Source organism: Schistocerca serialis, chromosome 5, assembly GCF_023864345.2.
Source record: "Schistocerca serialis cubense isolate TAMUIC-IGC-003099 chromosome 5, iqSchSeri2.2, whole genome shotgun sequence".
NCBI lineage: Eukaryota > Metazoa > Arthropoda > Insecta > Orthoptera > Acrididae > Schistocerca > Schistocerca serialis.
Genome location: NC_064642.1, coordinates 607,473,776 through 607,489,536, shown reverse-complemented (window position 1 = coordinate 607,489,536; position 15,761 = coordinate 607,473,776). Strand labels below are relative to the sequence as shown.

The following is a 15,761-nucleotide window of genomic DNA, read 5'->3' as shown; positions in this document are numbered from 1 at the left end:
CTGAAGTAGTGCTGCAGGGAAATGACACAATGAGTCCTACAGGGCTGTCCATAAATCCGTAAGAGTACGAGGGGGTGGAGATCTCCTCGAAACAGCACGTTGCAAGGCATCCCAGATATACTCAATAATGTTCATATCTGGGGAGTTTGCTGGCAAGCGGGAGTGCCTACACTCAAAGAGTGTTCCTGAAGCCACCCTGCAGCAATTCTGGACGTGTGAGGTGTCGCATTGTCCTGCTGGAATTGCCCAAGTCCGTCGGAATCCAGGAGATCAGACAGGATGCTTACGTACGTGTCACGAGTCGTCTCTAGACGTATGAGTGGTCCCGTATCACTCCAACTGCACACGCCCCACACCATTACAGAGCTTCCAGCAACAGATATTCAGGGTCCACGGATTCATGAGGTTGTCTCTATACCCGTATACCTCCATCCTCTCTCCATATTTTGAAATGAGACTCGTCTGACCAGGCAACATGTTTCCAGACATCAACAGTCCAGTGCCAGTGTTGACGGGCACAGGAAAGGCGTAAAGCACAACAGCCTCCCGCAGAAGCAACTAGTTGAAGAAAACTACCAATTAAACAAAGCGACGGTGAAATAATAAACGGATCCACAGCTCTCTGCAATGGAACCCAGTCCTGTGCTCTCAAAGAAAAATACACACACACACACACACACACACACACACACACACACACACAGACACACACAAAGAGAGACACAATCTCTTACATATACAAAATAAAATAAACCGTAACATTCTAACATTCCCGTTCATAAATTTAGATGTAAATTAATTTTATGAATTAAGCTCTCAGTGGTTGCAGATGATAAACTGTTAAAGCTGCATTGCACGGTACAAAAGTACACAGAAAACACAACATGTATTAACAAGGTATATAAATTCCTTCTTCTGTTGTCAGATTCGTGAATACTTTACTTAAAAACTGAAATTGTATATGTATTGACAGTAAAAAGCAATTTTTCCTGTTATTTGAGCGAAAGCGAATAAAAACCTACTGGTGATGCTTTGACTTCAGCGAAACATGTCTATGCAAAAAACGAGAGAAAAGATGTGTTTTCTCAAGGCGGAATCTACGCAAAAACAAATTTGTTTATAAACAAACACGGGCACAAGAGTAACCTTCAAATTGAAGATGAATACTTCAAGTTCATGTATCGTTCGAGTCTCCCACGTACGGTTAGCGAGAAAACGCGGCCCACACGGCCAAAGTTTTTGCGCTTTGGTTTGTTGTGACGATGTTTGTACGTTAGAGACGAAACATTGTGAAGAAGATCCATTACGGACAAACAGCGAGTCAGATTTTCCTAGGATACAGGTGCGATAGGTTTCCCATGTCGCCATGGAGGGCCGCGGAGGGACCGCGCGGTTAGAGGCGCCAAGTCACTGATTGCGCGGTCTCTCCCGCCGGAGGTTCGAGTCCTCCCTCGGGCAGGTGAGTGTGTGTTGTTCTTAGCAGAAGTTACTTTAAGTAGTGTGGAAGTCTAGGGACCGATGACCTCAGCAGTTTGGTCCCATAGGAATTCACATACTTTTGAGCATTTTTTCGCAATGAAGGCCGAAGTTTGAAATTCGTTCAGTAAAAACCGAAATACAGTCCAGAGCATCGTCAGGGTGGCTGGATCGTGTCTTCCTAAATGTCAGTAGCCTGTCACCTTTTTTTTCAGGAAACCCAGTGATCTCTTTCATTTCGTTTATTTCCGTTACACACGTAACAGCTGTTACAAGCAGTAGAATCTGGTAATTTCAGTTGTCGCCCCAGTTAAATGCTGTACATGATCCACTGTACCTGCAACGATAATAGTAGCATCTACGTCTAAGAAATTAAGCTCTTGTTTACGGCGAGGGACAGAAGACGTGATTACGTAACGGAGAGTATAGAGCCACTGTCTGTTTCTCAAGCGTTAAGCTTGTACAAATGTGTAATCTCATTCCACAATCTTATGCAAACACGAGAAAGATCCTGATAGCCAGCCAGAACGTGTAGGGGTGAACGTCCAGCAGACAGCAGCACTTGTGCAGGCACAGTACAAGGCAAAAAACTATGTCTGACAATGTTCTGATCGGCGCTGGGTTTTCAGTTTGATGGCTGCTCGCTTCTCTTAATGCCACACATCGTCTTCCTGTGCTTTGTCTGCTAGTGCTGTTATTGATTGCTGACTTGTTTACAGTTGTGAAACTTTGATTGAGTGCTGTTGTGTTTATTTGCTGTGACTGCACACTTGAGTTTCAAGCTTCCCTATGCTGGTATACAATACTTAATTTTATAACATATCTCGCAAATTATTTCTTTGCATCAGTTTACATGTTGTGTTCCACCACTGAGAACATGTAACGTGCGCTCTGGGCACAAAATACTCATTAAAGCCTGTACTATGGTGAGTGGGGTTCACCTTACGAGACAGGATTTTTGTATAGATGTTGACCGTGTGTACCTGAATGGTGGCAAATCAGACTTACACCCACTCTGTAATAACAATGATACGTCAAATAAGTCCGAAATACAACTACACGTCAGGACGGACCAAAAAGTAACACAGCAGATGCTACCAATTTGTTAATAATACGGTCGCCAGTCTAATTAGGCATTAACTGAGTTTCTTCTCTGTACAAGTTGATGTACATTCATGCAAAACAACACGTAGTAACACTGCATAATATAGTAAATTTTTAGAACCAGAAAATCTATTGAACTGATAGTTTCACGTTCTGTACTAATATGGAAAAACCATAAATACATAACACTACACTATAATGTATACTACAAAACTGCGTACTGTCTATTGATCTGATTAAAATCGGGCATAGGTTACCCTAGAAGTAGCACTTTCGAGCCACACACAAAATGTCAATTTTGACAAAGATAAAACACTGATAAATTTTGGCTTTTACATTGACTTTAACTTTGCTGGTCAAATCAGTTTAAAACACTTCAGAATTCAAATGAATAAAAAGGGGGGGTGGACCCTGAAACTGGTATGATCACTGTATTGAAAAAAATAATTACTGACACCATTATGCGCTCAAGATTTCCAATATATGAGTTACTACTCTCTTTATCTTATTTCCTACTCATTTAAATACCTTTATATCTGTCTCGAAATAATTAAACTTCATTACTAAATCAATATTAAAGTTATCTTCCAACTTTATCAGACCTTCGTTATTCATTTACTGGTTCATTAACAAAACAGTTCTTTAAACACCATTCTAACATAGTTAGGTCTGCAAGTAATTCTTATTAACACAAAATTTAATTTTTCATTTCGGGACACTCGAATTGCACAACATTTGGAAAGGACCCTATCTAGGTTAGTTGTGAGGATAATTAAATGATAGGAAAGTTCTGGTAAAATTTAAGTTATTATTGAACAGTATGCAACAAAAGTAACACTGTTCCATACGAATACAGTACTAAAAGTTTCAACCTGTTCGTATCGATGCGGCGGTTGGCAGGCGGCGAGATGGCGAGGCACAAAGCACACATACAACCACAGCTGTGGCTCTTGACGTATCGGCACTTTATTTCTTCATAGCGTCGCAATACTTTTCCATTTAGTGCCTATGGAATTTTGCCATGCTGTATGGGCGTTGGAACGGCATACCCGAGGCTCAATGAAACTTCGTCTTCCAGGAGAGCCTCCTTGCTCCAGAACGTGTTGCTCAGACCAATTCCAAACTCCAACTACTACTGCTGAGCCCGTTGTGCCGTGCAGCGCCCGTGCGCATTTTCCCGCGCTTGCCTGCCATCCACCATTTACCGCCCCCTTACAGAAAGGGTATTCACCCGAGGTTTTGCGTTCTACATATCCTAATACATTGCCTACGTATGGACCAGACGCACAGTTACAATTTTAAACATGTTACAACAGCTTTAGCTTCAACATTTGTTACATTTCAATTCTATTACAATATTGCTTCACATTTTACATAAACATTAATTTTCACATTGAAATTCGTTTACAGTTTTCTTAAGACAATGACATGAAACAAAAAAGAAATGAAATCAGAACATCGATTACACTAATTTATCGAAAAATCAGATGGAAAAAAATTTACTTATATGTACAATAGTACAGCGTTGTTGTTGTTACAAACAGATACCAGCAGAGGTTGAATTTGTCGTAAATTAAAGATTGTGAGATAAAAATGAATTTAGCAATTGTCATTGCTTAACTTATTGCGTTCATTCGATGTATTTCGACAAACAGAGGTATACTTCTGCTTGCAAGAGGATATTCGGATTTGCGTTCAAGAAAAGATTGTTGAAATAACTTGTTTTGGCACCCTATATCTTTTACATAGGCAATTCAATTCTCGTCGTTGTGAGACACCACAGTTTTAACATTCAAATGTGTCTGACACTTAGAAAACGATATGACACGCGCGACAACTTCATACGACTTGTCACTACCACTCGCCAGTAAGAACGAAGATTATACGCGGTCCAGTCACAATAATGTGACCACCAGCTAAAAGCCTAAAGAACCACTTTTTGCACAGCGTTCATTCAGGAAGAGCTGTGCAGGATACCGGTGGGTATGTGGAGCCATGTCGTCTCCAGTGCCGTGGCTAGCTACTGGAGGTTTCTAGGTCGACTGGGTTTAAATCCGGGGAGTTTGGTCGCCAGGGAGTATCATAAACTCCTCCTGGCGTTCTTCGAAACGCGCACGTACGCTGCAAGCTGTGTGACACGTTGCTGCCCGCAGGTGCCATCTTGCACCCCGTACAGGCCAGCGGCATAAAACGTGATTCATGTGCCACCTGTCACCATTCAGTTGGCGTCCAGTTGCGGGATTGGAGTTCAAATCCCAGCCTTCGTGCCCGCATCTCGTGGTCGTGCGGTAGCGTTCTCGCTTCCCACGCCCGGGTTCCCGGGTTCGATTCCCGGCGGGGTCAGGGATTTTTCTCTGCCTCGTGATGGCTGGGTGTTGTGTGATGTCCTTAGGTTAGTTAGGTTTAAGTAGTTCTAAGTTCTAGGGGACTGATGACCATAGATGTTAAGTCCCATAATTCTCAGAGCCCAGCCTTCGTTGCCCATGAACAACATTCGGCATGGGTACGTGAACCGGGCGTCTGCTGCGGAGGCCCGTTCGCTGAACGGTCGTTGAGGAGACACTGTTAGTAGTCCATTGGTTGATCTGGGTGGTCAGTTACTCAGCCGTCGTTCAGCCTTACCATCTATGCACCAGTTGTCTCGCCGCCGATTTTGGACAGCATCATTTTGCCATGCTCGGTAACTGTATCCACGGCGGCAGGCACTCAGTTTACAAATTTAGGGTCGTTGAGCATAGGCGATGGTCACATCAGTGTGACTGGACCTTGCACATGTATCAAAGGTGATCTTTTCCGTAACAACATAGTTGCGTACCAACAACCTTTTCTTTAAAGTTTTTTTTTTTTTAATTTTATAATTGTTGTTGTTGTGGTCTTCAGTCCAGAGACTGGTTTGGTGCAGCTCTCCATGCTACTCTATCCTGTGCAAGTTTCTTCATCTCCCAGTACCTACTGCAGTCCGCAGCTCGTGGTCGTGCGGTAGCGTTCTCGCTTCCCACGCCCGGTTTCCCGGGTTCGATTCCCGGCGGGGTCAGGGATTTTTTCTGCCTCGTGATGACTGGGTGTTGTGTGATGTCCTTAGGTTACTTAGGTTTAAGTAGTTCTAAGTTCTAGGGGACTGATGACCATAGATGTTAACTCCCATAGTGCTCAGAGCCATTTGAATCTACTGCAGCCTACATCCTTCTGAATCTGCTTAGTGTATTCATCTCTTGGTCTCCCTCTACGATTTTTACCCTCCACGCTGCCCTCCAACTCAATTCGTGATCCCTTGATGCTTCAGAACATGTCCTACCAACCGATCCCTTCTTCTAGTCACGTTGTGCCACAAATTTCTCTTCTCCCCAATTCTATTCTATACCTCCTCATTAGTTATGTGATCCACCCATCTAATCTTCAGCATTCTTCTGTAGCACCACATTTCGAAAGCTTCTATTCTCTTCTTGTCCAAACTATTTATCGTCCATGTTTCACTTCCATACATGGCTACACTCCATACAAATACTTGCAGAAACGACTTCCTGAAACTTAAATCAATACTCGATGTTAGCAAATTTCTCTTCTTCAGAAACGCTTTCCTTGCCATTGCCAGTCTACATTTTATATTCTCTCTACTTCGACCATCATCAGTTATTTTGCTCCCCAAATAGCAAAAACCTTCACTACTTTAAGGGTTTCATTTCCTAATCTAATTCCCTCAGCATCACCCGACTTCATTCGACTACATTCCATTATGCTCGTTTTGTTTTTGTTGATGTTCATCTTATATCCTCCTTTCAAGACACTGTTCATTCCGTTCAACTGCTCTTCCAAGTCCTTTGCTGTCTCTGGCAGAATTACAATCTCATCGGCAAACCTCAACGTTTTTATTTCTTCTCCATGGATTTTAATACCCATGGATTTTAATACCTACTCCGAACTTTTCTTTTGTTTCCTTTACTGCTTGCTCAATATACAGATTGAATAGCATCGGGGAGAGGCTACAACCCTGTCTCACTCCCTTCCCAACCACTGCCTCCCTTTCATGTCCCTTGACTTTTATAATTGACAGGTTTAAAGTCGATGACTTCGAATGGAAATGTAATTGGATAGGTGGACTGCGAAATCATTCCAATTTATGATAAATAGTTATTATGTCAGATATATTTTGAACGTATATTCTGTAGAAAAGTGTACGAAACATTAAAACTATACAGAACGCGAAAGTACAGTTCACAGCTTGTCTGTATTGTATAATAAAATTACGGAGTATATGGAATAATCGATTTCTTTTCATGTATAGACAAGTGAAACTTAGGTAAAGTTTGGCTATTGACCAGTTACATTATAGTTTCGAAACATAGTTTCGAAACTTTTATGTTTTTACTTGTTGTCGACTTTATTAATTACGTACTCGTCCCTTATGCTTCTAATAACAGGGAAAAATAAATAGTATTTTGGTAGAGATACAAACGTACTTGGATAAAGTATGAAAGTTACAACGTGCAAACAATCTCGACTGTTGAGTAGATACGAAATACGTAAAACGCACATTTCTGGCTATCCTACATCGCATCTTACATGTCCGCACGAAGAGAGGCAATATATCGCATCTCTTTCCGAAGCAGCAAATAGGCCAGTGTAGCCGTCAGGAGTTTTGCAGCTCTTATAAAAGAGACCCCAAACGAAATGGCACTGAACAAGCTTTCCTTTTGAAACCAAGGAAAACTTAATTGATACATGTGATACGTTCCTAATAAAGCAAAGATTTCCTCAACCTGATTGTTGGTATGGCTCTGAGCACTATGGGACTTAACTACTGAGGTCATCAGTCCCCTAGAACTTAGAACTACTTAAACCTAACTAACCTAAGGACATCACACACATCCATGCCCGAGGCAGGATTCGAACCTGCGACCGTAGCGGTCACGCGGTTCCAAACTGACGCGCTTAGAACCGCACGGCCACACCGGCCGGCTGATTGTTGGTATGAACAGTGCAATGACTCACAAGGAATGTTGTAGATGATATGTGTACTGACGCACACCTCGGTAATAGGGGGGCCTACTATTTAACGAGGACGCCGAACTACGGTATAACTTAGCATAGCATTTTTCACTGGAACAAGTAATTTCCAGAGGTTAAAGAAGCTGGTAGCTACAAAATAAATAAAATCATAGAGACAGCTATAGGCGTTTCTTTTTCTCTCAATAGTAAACGGCCATCGGCCCCAAGGCCTCCTGTCAAAAGGATGGACATACAAAAACAAGTGAAAAAAATGTAGAATCAACTGCGGACTTTTCTTCCTAGCCGCTGTACGCGCAAGTAGCGCCACCACCGAGATGGATTATGGAAGACGCAGCACCATTCTTGCCACTGTTTGACAGCGGAGTTCCACGAGTTCATTAGCAGCCTTATTCGTAGTTTCTGTGTACTATGATTATTTATAACGACTTTGCCTATGTAAAGGACTCTCTCGGACTTGCTGCTTCAAAGTTAAGTAAACACCAGTGTCATTCAGATTACGCGTACCTCTACTTATTTTTGCTTCCTGTTTAACCACCCACATATCGTCGGCACCCGCCTCTGGCGGATCCAGCTGTATGTATGTATGTAGGTATACGTATAGGTATACACATATATACTTGTATATCGTTCGATCCGCTAGAGGTGGCTGCCGAGGAGTTGGTGGGGGGTTAGACAGGAAGCAGAAATAACTAGAAGTACTCGTAATTGGAATAACGCTACTGTTTACTGAACTTGAAGCAGCAGCTCCACACACACACACACACACACACACACACACACACACACACACTTTTGTAATGTCTACCTGGAATCACTCCAAAAAAATACCACTCATCACATGTTTGTGTTCTTATGATCTTCTGTATTTACTCTGGTAGACCTATCTGGTACGGATCCCAGACTGACAGGCAATATTGGTCGAATGAGGGTTTTGTAAGATACCTCCTTTGTTGAGGGACTAAAGTTCCTGAGGATTCTTCTAATGAACCTCGGTCTGGCATCTCCTTTACCCGTGATCAGTTTCATGTAGTCGTTTCACTTTAAATCCAGTGTGGACGGAAAGTGTGAGTTTGTTTCCCGTTACAAACAAAATGATTTTTAAAGTATAATTATAGGTGTGCATTCGATATGGAGGTCACAAATCAGCCCAGTGTGATATTTGTTTTATCGATATGTGCTACCAGAGACAGTATAACACCAAGCATAACCAGTACTGCAGCAGCGGCTGTACCACTCTCGCCTACACTGGCTACTACTGCCATGCAGAAGCGCTGCTGAAGTACTGATTGTTCATCCTGTTTCATTGTCTCTGTTAATGCATATCGATAAAACGAACTCTAGACCAAACTGGGCTGACGCTCTGTCGAGCGGACACGTAAAGTTCTGCTTTAAAAATCGTTTTATTTGTAATGGGAAACAAACCAACGCTCTCCGTTGACACAGAACGTTGCGTGAAAGATGTGGTGAGTGGTGTTTGTTTGGCAACACGTATTGCAATTACGAAATTGCCGATATCTGCCGAAACACCATAAAGGACACGAGGACGAAGTTTGTTCTCTAAATGCTGATTAATTATTAAAATAAATTTACAGCAATCTTCTAAAATGTTACAGAAATGAATGATAGCCCACTAACTCTTTATTAGCCCGTAGGCGTAAGTTGCCATGAATACACAAATGGCGCACTTCTTGGTTTTGGGGACGTAGCAGTGATGTTGTTGTGTACCCTGTTTTTGTTTGGTGGAGGACATATTTTTTCTCATTGTGGAGTGGATGATTCAAGTGGCTCTGAGCACTATGGGACTTAACATCTGAGGTCATCAGTCCCCTAGAACTTAGAACTACTTAAACCCAACTAACCTAAGGACATCACACACATCCATGCCCGAGGCAGGATTCGAACCTGCGACCGTAGCAGTCGCGCGGTTCCGGACTGAAGCGCCTAGAACCGCTTGGCCACCGCGGCCGGATCTTGCACTCTCCACAGCTTCAAAAAACACAGCTTCGTTAGAGACCATCTGATCCTGACAGTCGGTCATTTTGCTCTGTCAGACCTATATTGTAGCAGCAAGCTGGTGCGGGCAACTTCCGTGCTAACTCTGCGCTACGCCATTATGAGCTTCACTGAGAGAGAACGAGTCGACGAGTAGGAATTAGGAAGCGACTACAGCACCATTGTTCTCAGACTCGTCATAAACGCAAAGTTGCAATGGGAAGGAAGGCAGCAGTGTTGTAATAGCGGCGCCTTGAATTGTAAGCTATGCAACCCTCAAAATCCGAGTCCTACTCGCATAGTTTCTGATCTCTAGCGGACAGCTCGCGCAACCTGTTGAGACTGCTGTCATTTATCGCTCGTATATCGCGGACCTTGCACGAGAATCAAAGACAATAATCATGTAATGACTTTGTAAATAATGCACATCTTTGGCAGACTGAACTGCAGGATAAAAGATTTCTAGATATTTTCGGTGAATCTTAGCATTAAGTATTTAGCCTGCTTCTTCTTCTTTGGACTGTTTCCTGGCCCCTGCCACCTTACCTGTTACACTTCAGAAGACAATGTGGGGAAATACTGGACGTTGTTATTTTCAGTATTTTATATCTTGTAACAGGAGTTTATTGGATTTGGACAAAATATAGCTGAACTTGTTTAGCACATTTAGCATGTTTGCCTTATTTATGGGGATTACATATGCTACTCCTGCCATTCTATAAAAGAATGAAGATCCTGTTACATATGTAAGTCTACAGACTTTCCTGATCGTTGTCATTGATAATAAAATCTTCTTTCTCCTTAGGTCAGCTCATATACCTTTTCACAGTGAGCACTTTTTAGCTACCCAGGGGACGCCAATGGAATCCTGAAGAAGGTCCCAGCATAAGAATCGAAACGTTAACGGTTGAAGTACTTCGAAGAGAAACGTGATGAGGCCTAACGAATAAGAAGATTTTATCATCAATCCAGTTTCCTATTCGAAAACCTGTGACGATTAGTAAAGTTTGTACACCATATATTCTGTTACCCACAACGCTGCTGAAGACCTAACTGCCGAATGTGTATTTTACATATGATTTCATTTTAGAATTGTCTTTGACACTTGTGTGAAATTGCTGTCAACTTACATGATCCTTTCACCTCATAGTTTGAAATGCCATGTAAGTGACCTTGACATGATGATGCCTGTATGGTAAAACAATGAATATGTTGTTCTTGAGATGTACTGTGATATGCAGTGTAACTAACTTAGTAAGGACAGTAATGGTGTTCCGCTTATTAACAAATACTCGCTACGACTTTTAATGGTGTAAATTCTGATATTGTAAATAAATGTAAATGTCGTGTGACGGGCCTCCCGTCAGGCAGACCGTTCGCCTGGTGCAAGTCTTTCGATTTTACGCCACTTCGGCAACTTGCGTGTCGATGGGGATGAAATGATGATGACAACACAACACCCAGTCCCTGAGCGGAGAAAATCTCCGACCCAGCCGGGAATCGAACCCGGGCCCTTAGGATTGACAGTCTGTCGCGCTGACCACTCAGCTACCGGGGGTGGACTCTGATATTGTAATAACGCTGTAGTGTGTGTGTTTATTGCAGAATAACTTGAAAATGGCTGTAAATTTAGTTTTAATCGAGTAATGTAAGGAAAGTAAATGGTAAAAGTAAATGGTAACTTTTGTGGTAAGACTAACTATGGCAGTAACAGTAAATTGTTTTGTTATTTAATTAGAATATAATATCAGTCATTTTTCATTCACATCTGGTAGTGTATGTTAACGTGAAACATGCTGAGTTGCATCTTGGTTCATTAGCCACATTACACACTACGCCTCTTAAATAAGTGGCTGCTTAAATTAGTTCAAAGGTTGGAGGAAGGCAGTGGCATACCAACCTCTGATAGGACCGTGCCTAGAGAAGTTCTGCGACGTTCAAAGTAAGGGTGATATATGACGTCATCAGGAGCAGCTCCTGTTAGAGACAAAATGTTTGCTGACATTTGCTGGTGACGCTAGGTGTCGGGCACTGCCAGACTTCACCAAGCTAGCAGGCTGCTAGTCACGTGTGCTGCATACTACACCCTAGTAAACTGATATTGATTTTCAACAAAAAAGTCTCGAGTGTCTCTAAGCGGAGAAAAGATGAGGAACTTTGGGTCGGCGTACCCCCTTCCACGTAGAGCAGATGACTGGATTAAAGGCAACACACATTGCAAACGCGCGTCGCAGAATGCCTGCGTCCTGCCGCCATTATGGCGCGTATCGAGAACATAAAGACGCGTAGATCGCCGGGAAGCATCAGCGAACGTATTATCTCTAACAAAATTTGTTCCCCATGACGTGATATAGCACCCCTTGACGTTTGATGCAAAGATTGTGCAAGTCAAACTGAATCTAAAATATGAATCATATAGCCCAAGGGTGTCAAACGCTGAAATGGGCCAAACAAACAAGACCAGATTCAGTTTTCATAGGAAAGTTTAATTTCTTTAGAAAAATATTGTACGAAGTAATATTATTATTTTCCCTATTTCGGGAGAAAACTTATTCTCAGTATAACTGGCCTCTGAGGCCAGTGTCATAAAGATTAAAATTCTTCTGGGTGTTGTACCGCGTCATTTGATAAATTACTTTAATTATATACGGAAAAATCAGTCAGGCAACGGCCTTGCCGCCGTGGATACACCGGTTCCCGTCAGATCACCGAAGTTAAGCGCTGTCGGGCGTGGTCGGCACTTGGATAGGTGACCATCCAGGCCGCCATGCGCTGTTGCCATTTTTCGGGGTGCACTCAGCCTCGTGATGCCAATTGAGGAGCTACTCGACGAAATAGTAGCGGCTTAGGTCAAGAATACCATCAAAACGACCTATCCACATCCTCCACTGAGGATGACAAGGCGGTCGGATGATCCCGGTGGGCCACTCGTGGCCTGAAGACGGAGTGCTTTAAAATCACAGTTTCGACCATATTAAAACGGTGGCGGAACACCGGCGTGACTGTGGACAGCCTATGTTGTTCCAGGAAGACCGTGTGCTGGCGAAAGAGTGGTGGACACGCCAACGCAAAATACGAGAGGCGATTGAAGTTATTAAGCAACCTGACAACATCGGTAGAGAGGACGGCTACAAACTTCCGGCGTCCTGACTGCCAGCTATCCATATCAACCGGGCCGCGAGCGGTCACGAACGCGAAAGCCTAAACAAACAGCTATACTGGAACTGTTGGTGCATTTCCACGCACACCAGGAAGGAAACGTACCCACCGGATGCCAAGCGCTGATCTGCGGACTGTCGTCAATCAGTTACAAGCCGGCTAGCCCACCGGTATCTTCTTTCCTACCCTTTTCCGTTCGCCGTGTCTAGCCAATTACATTTTAGGGCCAATCAAGTTTCACAAATGCGACGTATTGGCACGAGCATCTACAGTAAATACACCCACCTTTCCTCGACCAACACCAGTCTTGCCCTGAGGAAGACCGTTGTAATACGGTCGAAACGTTCGTTTTACAGTTTATAATGAAAGTAATTTACACAATGACGCGCTACAACAGCCATAAGAGTTTTAATCATTATTCTCAATAATGACTTTCAAACCTGACGAAAGGTGAATGTCTGTAATTTCGGATCTGACAGGAAATTTATTTCCTTTCATGACTGATAAGAGCTGCTTACATCTGTAAGCACTTCCAAACACGGAAACTATTTCAGACGCAGATTTTCGACTATTTTCAAACCTTACAGGGAAACACATACATCAAAAAAAGTTTTGCATTATCCCGGTTCCCAGAACTCCTGATGATAGACGTTGACTGTGGATACCACAGACACAGCCCCTTTGACTGTTCAGAGATGTCACTAAACCCGCCCAAAGATGTAAACAGCCATGCATGAGCAGCGTCTATTAGACGGACAGCCGATCAGTTCCAGTCATTCCACCAGGAAGGAGGTACACGGCTCGTGTTATCTGCAGCTCAACCATGCCTAGACGGTCAATACCGCGATTCGATCGCATCCGCATTGTTACTTTGAGCCAGGAAGGGATCTCAACAATTAAAGTGTCCAGGCGTCTCGGAGTGAACCAAATCGATGTCGTTCGGACATGGAGAAGATACAGAGAGACAGGATGTCGATGACATGCCTCGCTCAGGCCGCCCAAAGGCTACTATTGCAGTGGATGACCGCTACCTACGAATTATGGCTCGGAGGAACCCTGACATCAACGCTATTATGTTGAATAATGCTCTTCGTGCAGCCACAGGACGTCGTGTTACGACTCAAACTGTGTGCAATAGGCTGTATGATGCGCAACTTCACTCATGACGTCCGTGGCGAGGTCCATCTTTGCAACCACGACACCATGCAGCGCGGTACAGCTGTGCCTAGCAACATGCCGAATGGACCGCTGAGGATTGGCATCACGTTCTCTTCCTCGATGAGTGTCGCATATGCCTTCAACCAGACAATCGTTGGAGACATGTTTAGAGGCAATCTGGTCAGGATGAACGCCGTAGACATACTGTCCAGCGAGTGCAGCAAGGTGGAGGTTCCCTGCTTCTCCAGACATGAACGCTATCGAACATGCCTGGGATGGCTTGAAAAGGGCTGTTTATGGACGACGTGACCGACCAACCACTCTGAGGGATCTACGCCGAATCGCCTTTGAGGAGTGGGACAATCTGGACCAACAGTGCCTTGATGAACTTGTCGATAGTTTGCCACGACTAATACAGGCATGCATCAATGCAAGAGGACATGCTACTGGGTATTAGAGGTACTGGTGTGTACAGCAATCTGGACCACCACCTCTGAAGGTCTCCCTGCATGGTGGTACAACATGCAATGTGTGGTTTTCATGAGCAATATAAAGGGCGGAATTATGTTTATGTTGATCTCTCTTTCAATTTTTTGTACAGGTTCCGAAACTCTTGGAACCGAGGTGATGCAAAACATTTTTGATGTATTTACAACGTTATAATATGCCATCATCACTAAATTTTGTCGTCTAATCTCAGACACATTGGACCTGAATTACCTCCATATGCATTTCAACAGGTACTGATTCTAGATTTAGTGTGTAAATCTAAGAGAACAAAGAAAACTTCCTTTCTGATAATTTAAAAACTTTTATACTCTTTGGGCTGTCATGTGTCAGTCGCCTACCAAAATATTCACTGGTAGGTTTAGTGTGCCTGCGCGTAACGTGATACGGTATTTACTTAACGTTACATAGGCGGGTCGGGTCGCACAAATAACCTTAACTGCCAGCTGTGGCGCGCGGGCCTAGTGTCCGATACCCTTGATATAGACCAATAGAAGAAGCAGATCAAGACACCTAAACAGATGATTCAACATACGAAAAATCTGTATAAAAAGTCGACGTTTATGCCTACACCCTGAACGAGGAACGCAGACGACAACAGGAAATTCAGGTGGTGTGGGTGGGGTGGAAGGCGCAGATGACGCCGTAGGTCCACGTGGGAATCCCCATACTGCGACGACGGGTACTGGCGTTACGTCACGGCGGCGCGGAGACCTCGTCCGGTTTGGCACTTGGCTGTTGGCGGCCCTGCTTGCGCCTGTTAGCTGCAGTGACTGGGGAAGCCCCGCGCGGCTGCCGCCACGTAATTGCTTGCTAATTGGCGCGGCTAACTCAAAGCCGGCCCAAGTAATCGCTGGCGCACTTCAAAGTCACACCTGTGGGCCGTCGCCAATCTTAGTAGTCGCCCGCCGTCTCCTTCGATGCCTCCGCCCACACATTGGCCCCCTTACGCCGGAATAACTCCCGCCCCGTCTGTACGCTGCGCATGGGCGACCTTCGCTCACTATTCCCAGCTTCGCTTGGGCTTCTCGATTTCCTTTGCTTCAGAATGGCACTCGTGGAACCGTGAGACGGGCTACGCGTGAGATCTATAATAATTTCCGAAGTCACGTCCCGGTAAAAGACGTATCAGAAAATTCTAGGGTGCATTCGATTTAGAAAATGCCACCTCCATCGGATGTCTTGCATAGGGATCATAGAATAAGGTAAAGGAAATTAGGAGGCATGCAAACAATCGTCTTAGTCCTCTTTCAGTACGTGAATGGTATAGGACAGAAAATCGTCGGCCTACCATTCGGCGATCGTGTTCCGCCACCACTCCAAACGATGCGGCGTGAGGTCGGATAGTGAGGATGGGG

At 43.9% G+C, this 15,761-nt stretch overlaps 1 protein-coding gene and 1 pseudogene across 2 annotated transcripts in view; both read left to right on the top strand.

Moving 5' to 3' along the window:
* Positions 1 to 15,761, top strand: part of LOC126480777 (protein cycle) — a 1,000,752-nt gene that overhangs the window by 896,048 nt on the left and 88,943 nt on the right. The gene's annotated exons all lie outside the window — the stretch shown is intronic.
* Positions 12,243 to 12,360, top strand: LOC126482832 (5S ribosomal RNA; annotated as a pseudogene).